The sequence below is a fragment of the Quercus lobata genome, chromosome 4, assembly GCF_001633185.2.
Source record: "Quercus lobata isolate SW786 chromosome 4, ValleyOak3.0 Primary Assembly, whole genome shotgun sequence".
In the NCBI taxonomy this organism is placed as follows: Eukaryota; Viridiplantae; Streptophyta; class Magnoliopsida; order Fagales; family Fagaceae; genus Quercus; species Quercus lobata.
The window spans coordinates 1,501,820-1,517,189 of record NC_044907.1 but is presented as its reverse complement, the minus strand read 5'-3'; the positions used below and the strand labels follow the sequence as shown (position 1 = coordinate 1,517,189).

General features: G+C 34.6%; 2 long non-coding RNA genes across 2 annotated transcripts; both read left to right on the top strand.

Annotated features, from left to right (window-relative positions):
• The first annotated feature begins 5,558 nt into the window (after window positions 1-5,558).
• Window positions 5,559-12,506, top strand: LOC115987984. The gene is made up of 3 exons (XR_004091279.1): window positions 5,559-5,612; window positions 5,695-5,853; window positions 12,447-12,506. It is a non-coding gene; the product is annotated as an uncharacterized LOC115987984 (long non-coding RNA).
• On the top strand, window positions 7,902-8,646 carry LOC115987983. The gene is made up of 2 exons (XR_004091278.1): window positions 7,902-7,983; window positions 8,335-8,646. It is a non-coding gene; the product is annotated as an uncharacterized LOC115987983 (long non-coding RNA).
• Window positions 12,507-15,370: the final 2,864 nt, after the last annotated feature.

Genomic DNA, 15,370 nt, shown 5'->3' with positions numbered 1-15,370 from the left:
GCCCCATTGCACTTACACAGAGAACACTGATCTACTAGTGTGATTCCTTTCTTCATGATATTATCATTAGTCAAAATCTTCACTCAAGTTGCTATCCACACAAAGAATGCATTTATGCAACTCGCTTTAAAGCCTTGGCACATCAAATGCTTTTCCATGGAAAATGATTTCAGTTGGGGCTTACAAAATAGCATAGTATGAACAAGCATCAAACTTTCCACTACCAATAATTGGTGCATTGGAGGAAAATGGTTTGAGCCTAGAATCAACCGACTACAATTCCCTATATTAAAATGTCCCTAATATTTATGACCCTATTCATTTTAGGAAATTAATGAAATAAATGAGGCTTTTAGGGACTTCCAAACTTATAAGATTCATGGAATTCTTTGAAGAAGGCTATAATATTAGCTTTAACCACCTGCCAGCAATGTTGAAACTTTAAAGAGGACCATAGTGAAACACTGAACCATCTGGTCCTAAAGCTTCATCACCTCTCAACTCCTTTAGAGCTTGAATGAGCTTCCTATCAAACTCCCTTTCCAACAACTTTTCATTCTCATCAATTGTAGAAAAATCCAACCTAGAGGACCATAGTGAAACACTGAAACCATTTGGTCCTAAAGCTTCATCACCTCTTAACTCATTTAGTGCTTAAATGAGCTTCCTATCAAACTCCCTTTCCAACAACTTTTCATTCTCATCAATTGTAGAAAAATCCAACCCATCCACCATTGTTTGTAGAACCTAACAGCCTGATCTCATGTCCTTGAATCCTCCCTCACAAGACATTCCATCCACCTCCAACAATCCAATGTGATTAGTATGTCTGAGAATTAGCCAACTTGTGACAGACTTCTACTATGCAAATTCACCAAATGCCATTATTGTCCAATATGGAAAATTTAAAAACTTCTAGTATTTTTTAATATTCTACCACATCCATCATTTGAAATTTAAGTACATTTTACAAAGTAGGGAAATTTGATGTCTATGCAACCTCCAAATATATCTCTTTTTTGTCCACTTTACTCTAATCCCCCCCCCCCCCCCAAAAATACCAATCATTTGGATGGTTGTGTATTTTCGATGTGGTGTCTGGAGTGTTTGCACCACTTGCCAGCAAGCAACCAAGATTGAACACACAGCAAGGCCGCGTTTTAAACGTGGCTATAGCTTTTACCTTAGGCCACGTTTAAAACGCGGCTAAAATATGTCTCAAAGACCCTCACCAAGGGAGCTATGGCTGCACTTTTTAAACGAGGCCTAAGAGCAGGACCTATAGTTGCGTTTTAAATGCAGCCTAAGGTGAAAGCTGTAGCCACGCTTAAAACACGGCCTAAGGTTCTGATCTTAGGCCGCGTTTTAAACGTGGCCTAAGGTTAAATCTGTAGCCGTGTTTAAAACGCGGCCCAAGAACCTTAGGCCGCGTTTTAAATGAGGCTATAGGTCTTGGTCTTGGGCTGCATGTAAAAAAGTGCGGCCATAAGCCCATCAGTCCTATAGTCACAGGTTTTAGGCCACATTAGAAAACGCGGCCTAAAAAAGTGCGACTATAGGCTATAGAAATGAGCCTTGTTACACTTAGTCACTTCTCTTCATTGAGCCTATAGAAATGAGCCTTGTTACACTTAGTCACTTCTCTTCATTGATACTCAGCTCATCCTTGCACAAAGAGTTGGAATGCAATCTCATCACTCTTTTGATCTTTGACTTTGGTAGATTGTTGACGAGTGGGCAGCTCAAGTCAGATCAAGGACAGGTAAGGCTTTATAACTGCACTTAATTCTAGAATTTCTACAATTTATATTAACAGGAGCTTATGGCTATTTTCTTTAGTGGTGAACTTCATGGTCCATCATTTGTGATGAAAATGGTATATTTTTGAGAAAAAAAGTGCTATTGCATGTGAAAAGTCAAGTATTTGGATGTAAATTCCAGGAAAATAAAAGTATGTTGGGAAGTTTCTTCTTAGCTGTACAAATTACTATTCTGGTGGACCCAAGTAATGAACCGGAAATGTGTCAATAATGGATTGTGCAGGATCTGGGAGTCAAAAGTGATTTGGCTATTCTTTTAATTATATATTTTATCATGTTTTGGTCCTCATTCCTGTCATTCGAGCCAATTTACCTCTAAAATTGAGGCATAAACACGAGCATGGGAAAAAGATGGAGCAGATGAGAGGGAAATGGGTGGTTAATGGGTAGGCAGAACTTGTTAATGACCTTTTAAGTTACAAACATAATTGTCTTGAGGCCAGAATTTTACGTTGAGTTTAACATCGTAATAGGATGCTTTTAAATTAGCATGATTTTGAGAGCTAGGAACTGTCAGTCAAGGGTTAAATCTTGCTATTGTGAGCTATTGTTGTGAGAGTTGGATGTAAAAGGCAATGTCTCTGTTAGGAATATGTGCCTTTTCATTTGGTGCAAAAGCTAATGTCATTTGGTTCAATAAGTTGCTCTTGCTGATGGCACTGCACAACTGACTAGCAAATAAGTGTTTTTAGAGTATATATTGAGAGCGATTTATTGTTATTGATACAGGTGATGAGAAGCTTGGATTGGATTCTCAGGATATTAATGAATTACTTTTCTCAGCTATAGTTTAAAGCAACGGAACATCCTGAAATAGTTTGGGTGTCAAGCATGATAGTTCAACCTCCAGATTCCTGAAGATTATGAAATTAGGGCACAAGAAGTTAAATGTTATGGTGTTCTCAGAACTTTTGTGCACATTAGGTGTTTTGGTTTTGTTCAACCGAGTTTATTTCCTGTAAATATTGGATTATTGTATGATAATGTATTGCACTTAAAATTTAACTTGTGCTAAAAATATAACATGTCAAGAACCAACTGTTTGAGCGTTGTGGGTTATTGTACATTGCTATTTTCTGAGCAACGCCCGGCCATAACCTGAACTTAATCCAGGCCTTGTTGAAAATAAAGAATATTCAAGTTAATTATTTATTTTATCAGCTTAATAAATAAAAAAGACCCACTTTTTCTAGGTGCACTGTATTTTTGTTAACTTACAATAAATAATCAAATAAAAGTTACAGAAAAAATGATTAAAATGCTCATGAAACCTTTTAAACTTAATAAGCAATAAGTTTAGAATCACAAAAAATTTTGGCTACATCATTTTCTGACTAACTTTCGTTTAACTTTAACGTGGGGCCTCAAACTTTAAAGACACCACTGATGCGAAGTCTTGGTCTAGAAGCACGAGATACGATCTGACAAATTAAGTTAATGTGAATGTAACTTTGTTGATTGTTGAATGCACACTATTTTATAAACAAACGAAAGTGGAATTAAGCTTTAAGCTACGCGCATTGCGTTTTATAACAGTATATAAGTAGGATATATATGGTAGTGGTGTATTTCCTCACAAAACCTCTTGTCAGTCTTATTGTCATAGAAAACCAGAAAAGGAAAAAAAATGGAGTTCAGACGTTTTTGGTGGTGGCAGGTTGTGTTAGTTTTTGTTCAATTAGGTATGATTGGGTGCCTTGGATGCTGGGAGCAAGAGAGAATTGCTCTTGCAATTCAAAGCTTCCACCGTCGATTATGCTAATGAATATTATTTTACATCTTGGAACTCGGGTATCAAAGAGAGTGATTGCTGTGAGTGGGAAGGTGTCAAGTGCAACATCACTACTGGCCGTGTAATCCAACTTACTCTTAATTCGATGATGTCCTTTGGTTGGTATTTTAATGCCTCTCTATTTCTTCCCTTTGAAGAGCTCCAATACCTCTATTTGTGTTATAATTCCATTGCTGGATGGATCCCAAATAAAGGTACCAAGTTTATATCCTAAGAAAAGTAGGTAGTATTTGTCAATATTCTAATTTTTTTCTATTACCTCTTTTTTAAATGGTCGGGAAAAAATATATAGTTGCAGACATGCAAATTGAAGCATCTAAATCTAAATCATAGGTTTTGAAAGATTCTCTGCATTGAGCAAGCTGGAGTTGCTTCACTTGGTTGAAAATAATTTCAATAATAGCGTTTTGTCATCCCTTAGTGGTATTGCTTCGCTCAAGGAACTAGATTTGAGTTACAACAATTTGAATGGATCAATCCATATAAAAGGTAAAACTCTCATTAATTTGCAAAGGAATATTATTGGAAGAGCATTCCATGCACGCTTATTGAGCATGTAACATTTTGGTTTTTTATTTTTTATTTTTAGGTGATCACATGGTATATGGTTGAAACAAGACAAGGGTACCCTATATTGGGGTCTAGGCTCTCTTTAGTGTGGCTCAAGCTTCTAAGACTAAAGGGTTAAGTGTAAAAGGCCACTCACAACTAGGTTTGCCATGATTCCTATCGAAGGCCGAGTGGAGCCATGGAAGATAGGTATCAAACCGTTTTAAATAAATGCACGTTCAAACTAAAAAAATAGAGAAACCTTTCATCATAATTTGTATTGCCAGCTGAATTTATGATCACATCAACTTCTTTTGCGATTTCATTAGTTGTATCAGGATCCATCCCTAGATTGGGTTCACAAACATTCCCAACTACTGGGACCAGCTTCCTCATCATGAAAGCCTTAAAGGATTCCCCATGCATTTGTTCCAAGAACTTGAAAAATTCCGAGTCTAAAATCTAATCACAATAATTAAATCTCTGAGACTATATATGAACGTAGATTCAGAAGTTCTTTATGCTTAAAATACAAAGAAACAAAAAAGTAACATGCATCTTTACATAGCATTATTATTCATTTTGTTGACTATATATGAACCCACACAACAAAAAACAAAAAGAAAATCTTTATATTATAACATACTTCAGTTTTCAATCCGTGGATGGCAGCTTCTTTATCCTTTGCCTTAATCAAGAGAAAGATTTTCCCCACATCTGGTATTGTACGTAACATCTTCTCAATAAAAACTGCACCATTGAATATATATTCCCAACTACTATGTTAGATAAACTAACAAGATCTATTGTTGTATCACATGAAATTCACTTATTCATAATAATCTAGATATGTAGTAGAACAAAACGACCGTGGGCACAATTTATGAGTTCAACAATCTAGGTATCCTAACTTATTGCCAGGAGTCGGTCAAAATTTCCTTGAGGAGCTTAAGAATAAAATGATTGTGGCGCAAAAAACTCTCTCTCTCTCTCTCTCTCTCTCTCTCTATATATATATATATATATATGCATGCGATCCTTACTCCCCAACCCTAATTAGAATTGAAAGTTAATGCGTAGAACAATTATTATTATTATTGTTATTATTTAGGAACGTTTCTAATTCTACTTATTTTTGAGATGATAAATTAATAATTAAGTTTTATATTTAGATTTTATTAACATCTCTTTTACAATTGGAAAAAGTAAATCAGCTTAATATGTTTATGATATAATCAATCTTAAGTAGAATTTTAATAAATTTAATTTATTATAAACATTATTGTAACTTCACTTAATAATATGATTTTCTGTTATGGGTGGCTTATTTACAAAAACCAAAGCTTCAAGTTCTTGGGGAAATTGATTGTCAATGGTTAATTAACACACCCTTACAGCAGGTTCCTCCCATCATCTACACTTGCAGCTTCATTGTATCTGTTATTCTACAGGTCCCCATGTGAAACCCACTTCTTTGGTTGAAAAACCGTGTTTTCTACAAATTCTTTATTTATTGATACCTGACCTTTTCAGGAGATTGCATGGACTGGCCAACGCCTGAAGGCCTACTACTCTGCTGGTGGCATTATTTGGATATTTTCTGATGCAGCAATCATTTTCTTACCTAGAAGCATGAGTGCTTTCATGTACATAATATCAATATTTATTGGTGTCGCAAATGCTTTGATGATGGTATGATCTAATATTCTGTGCTATTAATCTTTTCTTCGTTTCAAGTTATTTATGAGTCCATTTCACTTCTATGACATTTCAAGATAAGGGAAGCATTGTCCTTATTGTTGAATTTTCTTATCAATAAAAGAAAACGCATTGTCCTCATGGTTGATGGAAACCATTTAGATTTGAGAATCAAAATATTATGACACGATAAACAACCAGCCTTCTAGGACTTGTTACAGCAATATGACAACTTTAGAGTTTATAAATCTTCCCCTGAATAGTTATGCTTCATAACAGATAATTTTGCTAACAAAGCATTAAATAAAGAACATTCGTATTCTTCTAATTCGACCCAAGCTTATTGATTTGAGTTTGACAATGATGATTCTAATAAAAAATTAAGCCAAAATCCCAAAATTTCCCAAGTGTATTGAAAATGAGATAATTTTTAAGAAGTTCCATCTAAATTAGGGATCCGGATCCTCTCTGTTTCAATATGAAATGGAGAGTGTCCAGTTAAAGGCTGAGATTGATTTAAAATCAATCTATGGCCTAAAATCAGCCACGCCATTTAAAATACACTTAACAGAGCAATGAGTCATAATTAACGTTAGTTTTCAATGTTTCTTCTGTCTCTATGGGTTCTCACTTTCTCTATCTCGCTCATAAAAAATCCATGGCTCCTCTCTCTCACCTCAATCGAGTTTCTCCCTCACTCTCCCTAGCGCTCCACTCTCTCAACCCCGACTGTGCCTCCACCAATCTCTGCACCTCCACACTTGCTCTCTGCCTCTCCCTTAACCTCGTCGTCACCGCTTCCCGCATTCCCAACTCAAACCCATAAGCAAAAACAAAGAAAAAACAGTAAACAGTAACTCACCAGTTGAGATCCTAACCCCACACATTCGCACCCTTTTTAGACCCAGATCAGAGAGAGAGTTAGGGTTGGGGTTTGGAGAGAATTGGGTGTTTAAGTGAGAATTTGATACTTTTCAGACCCAGATCAGAGAAAGTAAGGGTTAGGGTTTGGATAGAATTGGGTAAGAGAGAAGGTGATGCTCAATCTCCATGGCTACAACTAGCAACCATCGTGTTCCGCTCCACCAATTTCGGCAGTGGTTTCGGTAAAGTTCCTCTGTCTCTCTCTTTGATTTTTTCTTCTTTTAATTTTCTCAACAAAAAAGAAGATTTTTTAATTTTTTTGTGCTGTATTAGGATTTTGTTTTCTTTTGATAAAGAAATTGAATTCCCTATTGTACTTGGGAAAAAAATAATGTGAAATTTGTGTTATTCGATACAGATTGTGTTCAAGTGAAAAGACAACAAAAAAACTGAATTTGTATGTATACTAAGTAAATGATGATTTAACTATGATACTAAATCTATGATTTTTTCCTCTGATCTTGATTTCTTTGCCTAAGAGTATCCATTTCTTATTCCTTAGTTTCTTTCACTGAAACAGAACTATGATTCTTAGTTTGAAGTTTGTAACAATGGATCAATTTTTTTTCGTTCCCTATGTTACTACTGTGGTTTGAGTTGTGAAACGCACTGAAGATGTTTAAGAAAATATACATACTGAAATCCAACTTATTTGGTCTTGGGTGTCTGTGTTTCCCTAGGTTATCAATTAAGTAGAGTAGTGTATGTGTTCGTTTTGACACTTTAATGATCTAAAATCTGGTTTATTTGATGGAAAACCAAATTGTGCAAGTATCTTTGTTAGTGGCTTTGTAATGAGAGTGTTGTGCATCTGTCTCCTTAGGTTCTAATTAATTGGAGTAATACATGTGTTTTTGTCACATTTTTGAGTCTATAGAGTAAAAATATTTCATTTAAAGTCATAGTATCAAGAAATATGTAAATGTATGTAATTATTTGGCCTAATTAAACAGCCATGTGATGCATTAGTAAGTATTGGGCTATTGATTCACTTTTGGGCTATTGATGTGGTTTATATACTGTTCTTACAATTAACAGCTCAGATGCACTATTTATTTATTTATTTTTCAAAATTTTTTTATGCTGAAGTACTGATGAGCTTAGTTTTGCCAGATAAGCAAGGCACTTGCTGGAGCTGACAGAAAGGAGCTGATGAGGAAGTTGCCAAAATTTATATATGATGAGGAGAAAACTTTGGAGGTGAGAAGCTGTTCCTGCATTTGCAATCCTTTAAATTATTCATTATGTGTGTATGCATGTTTGTTAATGTGTTCAGCTTTGAAAGTAAAGTCTTTTTGATTACAAATAAAGGCCTAGTTATGGTTGGTTGTCATAAGAAAAACAAGAAAAATATAATGGTTCGTATGTATAAGTAAGCTTTATGAATTGTGCTTCAATAAAAAAAATAAGAAAAAGAAACATTGTACAAATTGTTTGTGTTAACTTGTATTTTCATCCTTTTTTAACTATTATTGATATTGTTTTAGTTATCATTTTTTTTTAAAATGTTTGCAATGCATTGATATTGCATTGGTGGTGTGATGACTACAGAGAACCCGCAAAATATTAACGGAGAAGATTGCTCAGTTGAATTCAGCCATAGACGATGTTTCTGCTCAGCTTCATGGAGATGATGCCCCTAATGGAGTTGCAGTGAATTCAGATGAAGTTGGAGCTTCAATGTAACAGAATGTTTGTTGTAATTGCCATATAAACCATCACTACTTACGTGTGATTAGTATTGGAAAAACAATGTTTTGAATCCTTTATCCCTTTTAATTTTCTATTCGGTTAATAAATTCAGGTTGATTGTACTTATATAAAAAATTTACTAGAAATGATAGCAAAATATGATTTGTTTCACAGTAATTTTCTCTTAGTAGTAATTATTTATAGTTAGGTACTAATTATTCTCTCATGTGGTATTCTCACATTCCTACAATAGAGTATTGTGGATTGTTTTTTTCACACAATCAGTAGCAGATTTTCCACCTGAGATTGCACACTTGAGCTTATGAATAGTGCAATGATTTTAACTCTCTCCCTTTCCTTTTTCTTGTTTTGTATTAAAATAAAATTTCAAAGAATCCTTAGTTGCTAGTGCTTAACTTCAAGATGCATTCTATTTGTTGTTGACGAATTTCTAATAATAATTTGATTTTTTTACTTTTGGCTTTAGAAGCATTGGTCATACAACAAAAAAATTGAAGCACGACCATTCTCAGTTGAGGAGCATCTACAGTATCTACTGTAAATTTGTTGTGGCTAGCAGTATTCCACCTCATATTACTTATCTTAAAGAATGTAAAATTGCTGCACAAGTAGTATATAACTGTGCTAGTTTCTCCAAGCTATGGCCTTTGATTTTGTTCGCAATAAATATTTTAGGATTGCTTTTAAGTATCTTATAAATCTTTAAGAAACTAATCCTTAATTGCTTCAATGACTCCAAATCAATCATCACAAAGTACTTATATAAAAGGCACAACCAGAGCACATAAAAGCTAGTAATTTCTTCTCAAAGACAAGCTCATAATTATGATTCTCAAAGACAACAAAAATTCATTGAAATTTTTATCCACAACCAAATGAACAAAACCCAAAACAAAAAGGCTTTATAGCTTAGCTAAATTAGCTTTACAATATAAATATGTGATTTCAGTGTTTCAAGAAAGCCAAAATAGCTACATCTTGATTTTGATCCCAACTAAAATAGAAATGAGTCCTGTTCTTTATATCTAAAATTTCATGAACAATTTCTGCCCAAAAAAAAAAAAAAATTGTGAACAAGACCAGCTTCATGGTCTTCACTAATCCCTCCAGCACTCGCCTTTTCTCCCTCTCAGTGATCAAAAGAAGAATAGCATACCTATAATCATGCCATTCAACCTGGCAAAAGAACAAAAGAGAGATTTCATTGATAAACAGATATCAAAATTTCCAAAAACTTGATCTAGCAGTAAAGAAACTTGATAAATGATAATAAGACCAAAAAAATTTCCTATCATGCATTACTTTAATGGTAATAATAACTGCTGATCACCACCATCACATCCATTTACAACTAATCCAATCGCCTTGAAGGACTTGAAACTTTTATGGGAACAGCTAAAACATAAAAATTAGATCAAGCAGGGATTCATTTGCTTCATAGTGAGTAGCTTGAAAGTCACAAGCTTGAGCTATTTGTATCAAGCCTTTTTGCTACATAGAACTCCAAGCCATAATTCAACTAAAACTACCCAAATACTCACAAGTTGATCATGATAATGGAATTGTACCCAAATACTACCCATGAATTTAGCTACAAGAAAGCCTGTCTCTAGTAAAAAAAGAACTTTATTTTTTTTGTGCAAGAAGTAGTGCTGCAAGTTTTCTTACACTTTGGAAACAAACAAGAGAGTCCCAAAAATCAACCAATATCTAATAAGCTATGATAAATCCTAAAACCCCCATATCTGCTAACTGCTAAGGAGTATAACCAAATCATAAGTAGAGCTAACCTTATAGCACTTTGACGTCTGTTCTCACCATTGTTTCAAATGAAGCTAATTTGATCAAATTCAACAAACTATTCTTCTCAATTATAGCCAATGGCCTTTTGGCCATTGTTTACAAATCAGATTTTTCATGAAAGACATAAAACAAGCACAAAATAAAGATTATGATGAATATATAACAACTTTAAATCAGCAAAGCAAAACTTAGCAAAGTTTGGGATTTAGTCTGGTGAAAAATGACAAAAGATAAATGCTTGTTTATGTGAAAGGAAAACAAGTAGGTAAACCATCATTTACTTTAGTATACATACAGATTCTGTTTTTTTTTTGTTGTCTTTTCAATTGAACACAACCTGTATTGAATAACACAAATTCCACATTATTTTTTTCCCAAGTAACACAGGGAATTCAATTTCTTTATCAAAAGAAAATGAAATCCTAATACAATACAAAAAATTAAAAAATCTTCTTTTTGTTGAGAAAATTAAAAGAAGGAAAAATCAAAGAGAGAGACAGAGGAACTTTACCGGAACCACTGCCGGAATTGGTGGAGCGGAACACGATGGCTACTAGCTGTAGCCATGGAGATTAAGCATCAACTTCTCTCTTAACCGATTCTATCCAAACCCTAACCCTTACTTTCTCTGATCTAGGTCTGAAAAGCATCAAATTCTCACTTAAACACCCGATTCTCTCCAAACCCCAACCCTTACTCTCTCTCTGATCTAGGTCTAAAAAGGGTCCGAATGTGTGGGGTTGGGATCTCAGCTGGTGAGTTACTGTTTACTATGTTTTCTTTGTTTTTGCTTATGGGTTTGAGTTGGGAATGCAGGAAGCGGTGACGACGGGGTTGAGGTAGAGGCAGAGAGCAAGCGTGGAGGTGAAGAGACTGGTGGAGGCACAGTCGGGGTTGAGAGAGCGGAGCGCTAGGGAGAGTGAGAGAGAAACTCGATTGAGGTGAGAGAGAGGAGCCATGGATTTTTGATGAGAGAGACAGAGAAAGTGAGAACCCATAGAATAGAAGAAACGTTGAAAACTAACATTAATTATGACTCATTGCTCTGTTAACTGTATTTTAAATGACGTGGCTGATTTTAGGCCATAGATTGATTTTAAATCAATCTCAGCCTTTAACTGAACACTCTCCATTTCATATTGAAATGGAGAGGATCTGGATCCCTAAATTAGTGAATGATTTGAGATCCTAACATTGAAATGTCTAAATCAAGTATGAAAGAAATCCAAACTATAGAACTTACTTCACCAATTCCAATGTAGTCCTCACTTTAGCACTACTATGCTTAAAAGGGTAGGGGACTCCTTGGGTCTGCAAACATGTATACTTTCATTACCTCTTGAGTATGCTATCCTTGTATGTTGGCATGGTTTTTGATTATGGTAACCCATGTTACCTTCAACTTGGCTTAGCAACAACTATGTTTGGAAATATTTAGGGCGTTTAAGAACTTCGCTGGCTGTGGTAAAATTCACGTAACCTCATTTAATGGATGACAAAGTATAATCATCACTAAACCTAGTTTTGATTTGTTGGAAATAAAGGAGGGATATTACTTGAGATCTCTTGAAATTCGCACAAAATGAAATTACTAATTAAATCATTATTAATGAAATAATCTTTAGAGATAAATTCTCTTATTATTGCTTATACTAGTGAGATCTCTAATAAGAAAGAAGTTTAACAAATAGCAACATTATTTGCTTGCTTAAAAAACGTACCTTCTTTTTTCTTTTTCTTTTTTTAATTTCCTTTAGGCAGCTAGACATATAAATGCTATAAACATGATATGGATCCGGTAAAACATTGCATTATGTAAACAGAAATATCATAATTTGCTTAGTGGTCAAATTTGTTTTAAGACATTAACTTCAGCCAATTAAGGTAATGGTTAAAAGCAATGAGTTAAGATTGAACAATAGAAACGCATCACTAACAATCAGTAAGTAGCTAAGCCTGCCAACTTATATGAGAAAGTCAAATGACAAGTAATTCATGAATATATTATTACTATAGTTGACGTGAATGATCATTTATTCAAAATTTGAATAAAATTAATCATTTTTTAATAAAAATACTCCAACATGATTATTCTGCTAAATTGCTATTTATGCCTGATCTCTCAAGCTTCAGTTCATATTTTGCAGGTTCCCATTTGTTAAAAAAGTATCATGATGGGAAATAGTATTGAAGATGATGATGATGATGATGATTCATTCACTAAGCCCCTTGGAAGACCATCCATCATTTATTATGGCATGGGTCATATGCTCAATGATATCATTGCTGCCTGTTGGTTCACTTACCTCTTACTGTTCTTGACAGATATTGGACTATCTCCAAGGTATATATCTTATTACCTGGCTAGCAGTTTATAAAATCGCATTACAGTTGTTATAGATGTTTTCTGTTGAAATTTTCTTCACATTATGTTGAAAAAGAACGATACATGGAAGGAAAGTGATGTTTATCCTGGGTAATGTTGAATTTGGTAATAAAGGATTTATCAGGTTCAAGTTTTATATTTTGTTCGGGAAAAGTAAATCTGGTGATATTTAACCAGACTCAAACTCTTATTCTTTGCAGCATGATGTGATTTTAGTTTAAGGATATGGTGAAGTCAGCAAACAATTTTATATCAAGCACACAGTAACAACACTACCAAGAACTTCTTGATTTCCTTACGCTTTCATTAAAATTGTTCTTGAACAAAGTTTTTTGTGTTGCTGCATTGAGTTCTGTTTAACCAGTATAAATGAATCATTCAGCTCCTATATATATTTTTTTTTTGACATTGTTGTATCATTTCATAGGGATGCTGCTATAGTTATGCTTTCAGGTTGATGATGCCGAAAATGTCACCAGTAAGCCACACAGTCTTCTCGCGCTCGAAACAACACCTGCACAGCAAACAGAAAAAGACTTAGCAGAGAGTACTAGTGTGGTACTAGCCAAATACCCTCCGAAGGTTAAATCAGAACTATTCTCACAACTCTAGAGTGCTAGAGAGGGTAAATTATGCGTACCTTGGTTTGTGTGGGTGCTTGGGTTTTTATAGTAGTAGGGGTTAACCCCTTTTCCTTGGAGTAGAAGTCTTTTCCTTATAGAAGTCTTCTTAGGCGTATTTTGTGGGATTCTTTCCATATAGGAATCCCTCTTAGGTTTCCCCAAACGTGGAGGACAAGTCATTTCCTTACATATGCAAATGTGATTAGCAAGCATTCTTTGACTAACGCCATCAGCTTAGACTATGCCTTCAGTCTTAATCCCGTCAGCTTCAAGATCCCTTCAGCTTTATGATCCTGTCAGCTTTATGACCCCGTCAGCTTTATGACCCCATCAGCCTTAGGGTGTGTCTTTTCGGTGCTTCTCCCTACAACTTTATTCCGTCGACAGCCCTCATTAAATGAGAGCTGACGGATCAGTCGTTTCCCGTCAACTATTAACCGTCGACTTGTCTTTTGTGATTAATCTCTTTTATCCTTATCACAGGTCAAATAGCTGATGAATTTACAACCATATTTGCTGGTGAACTGATATTTCCTTTTTCTTTTTGATATGCTAAAACATACATAACTAGTTACCGTACAATTAAACAACAGTTCAATATTACATGTCTATTTGGTCCATTTTTGTTTTGTTTTGTTTTGAATGCTTTTTACGATCCATCATTGTTTTTTCCATTCATGGATTTTCCTCTTTTTTATTTAATTCAATGGACTTTCAAAATAGTGCTCAAGTTTGAGTCTAGTGACAAGTTAAGATGTGTTTCTTATACTTCTTACATGCGTTTGTTTGATTCATTTTGCATTTCTTGCTTCTAGTACAAGACTAAAATGTAGAAAAAAAAAAGGGGAAATAGCAAGCACTTTCTTTAATTGGTGATTGGGTTTGAAGTGGTTCTACAAATGTGACACATTTAAAAAATAAAAATAAATCTTATATACACTACCAATATTGAAGAAAAGGAATTAAATTCTATATGTTTGGTTCTAAAGACTTAGGAACTAATGTATTTAGAACTCTAATGTGTAATGTTGGCAAACATGATCAAAATTGTTGCTAGTCTTGTTTAGACTTGCTCAAAGTATGTGCGTTGTATGTAAAGTTGGAATCGAGTGGCTGCAGAAGTATTAGTGACTTTCGGCCTAGCTCGATCGATCGAAGAACAGGCTCGATCAATCAAATCTCGGGCAGAATGTTTTTTCTGTAGATTTTTCCAACTCAGTCCTAGCTTATTAAAACGTGTTGGGTTTTATGTTTTTCCCTAAATATAAAAGGCAAACCCTAGCCACGTTTTTGAGGTTGCTCTATTTGCTGTGTGTGTCAATCTCTTGTGAGATCTAGAGGTGGTTGCCTTCACAAATGCTTAGGATTATCAAGAAGGAGATTTTATTGAGAGCTTGATGATCATTCAATTGCTGCACTAAAAAGCTTAAAGAAACACAAGCAGGTGTGCTTGTACTTGCTGGAGAATCCAAGGAAGAAGGAGTCCGTGGTTTCGGAGCTTGCATGTGGTTGTGTCAGTAAGTTTCTAGTGGTGGGTAGCAATAGGATGTTAGTGGTCTAAGTCCTATTGTAAAATTTCGATTCTTTCATAGTGGATTCAAGTTTACCTTGAGGATAGCTAAGTTAAATCCTCCCCAGGTTTTTACTGGTTTGGTTTCCTAGGTCATCATATCATTGTGTTATTTATATTTCCGCTGCTATCCATGATATGATTGTTTGATTATGATAACTTAGATCTAAAATTTGGACTAAGTAATAACTTGGCTAATTAACTAGGTTAATCCAATTGTTGTTTTAAGGGGTCTAAAAACGTACACTATATGTTCTTCAAATCAATTCTTTCAGACCTCATTTACTAGCTCTATATAGGCAAATGGTTTCAGAAGAAAGCACAGATGCAGATGTCATGTCTCATTGTTATGTTTTCATGTCCTGCATAAGACCGTATGCACATATTATGATTGCCTAGGGCTAGGTTTTAATATCCAGTTATTCTTTCTCCTAAATGATTGAAATTCATATACCTTTTACAATTTTTTTGTTACTAATATAATTGTGACCT